This window comes from Sinocyclocheilus rhinocerous, unplaced genomic scaffold, assembly GCF_001515625.1.
Source record: "Sinocyclocheilus rhinocerous isolate Xijiao unplaced genomic scaffold, SAMN03320098_v1.1 scaffold4124, whole genome shotgun sequence".
NCBI lineage: Eukaryota > Metazoa > Chordata > Actinopteri > Cypriniformes > Cyprinidae > Sinocyclocheilus > Sinocyclocheilus rhinocerous.
This window is the reverse complement of record NW_015636544.1, coordinates 20,645-21,532: the sequence shown is the minus strand read 5'-3', so window position 1 is coordinate 21,532 and position 888 is coordinate 20,645.

Sequence of the window (888 nt, the reverse complement as noted above, 5' to 3'; positions counted from 1 at the left end):
TTTAGAATAATAAGACATTTGGGCTGTTACCAGGCAAATTAAATCAGTATCAACAAAATTCATCTTTTCAATACAGAGGAAACACAAAAGCTTCATCGGAAGTGGCATTTAGATGTGTTTACACACTGTTTAATGCAGGACATGAATGCATTTAACCTGCAGTTACAAATGCAGAAATAATGTTTTGATATATAAGACACATAAAATGTTCATGCTCATTTGAAATTATTAAAAAAAAAATAAAAAAAAACTTTAAATGAGAAATTAGAGGTAGTAGGTGTCAGCAAGTCACTGTTAATAAGTGAGTCATTGTGATTGAACCGAATAATTTAAACGGTTGATTCATCCAGGAACGAAACACCGTTGCTCAGAGACGCAAAACTGTGCTATGGTGGCTGTTTTTGGAATTATTTTTGTTGTCGAAACAGAGCAAAAACAGGCAATATGGTGTCTAAACCGCAAGTCTCTTAATTAACTTCGTTTATTGAACTGTTCTAAAAAAAAATCTAGATGTAATCATGCTGATTTTTGAAGGAAAAAACGGCACTCTTCGTGTGATATTGATTTACTTTATGAAATTATATAAATATATACATTTTCTGCCCCTATATCTTCAATTTTGTGATCATTCTAAATGCATTTTAACGGACTGAATCACGCAGTGAAAGCACGCACTCTAAATGCGCGCGCACTCTAGTCTAACCTACTAGACTTCACGGCACTCTGTAGGAGTGTTTTGTTTGGTTTTTGGCAAAATACTGGTAATGTCAAATCGCACATTGTTAAAACAACAATTACGATATTATCGCAGACGATATTGGTCTATATCGCACACCCTGCACCACTGTCTTTTTGGCTAATTTGTGCAAAACCTTTTGCTAAACTGTC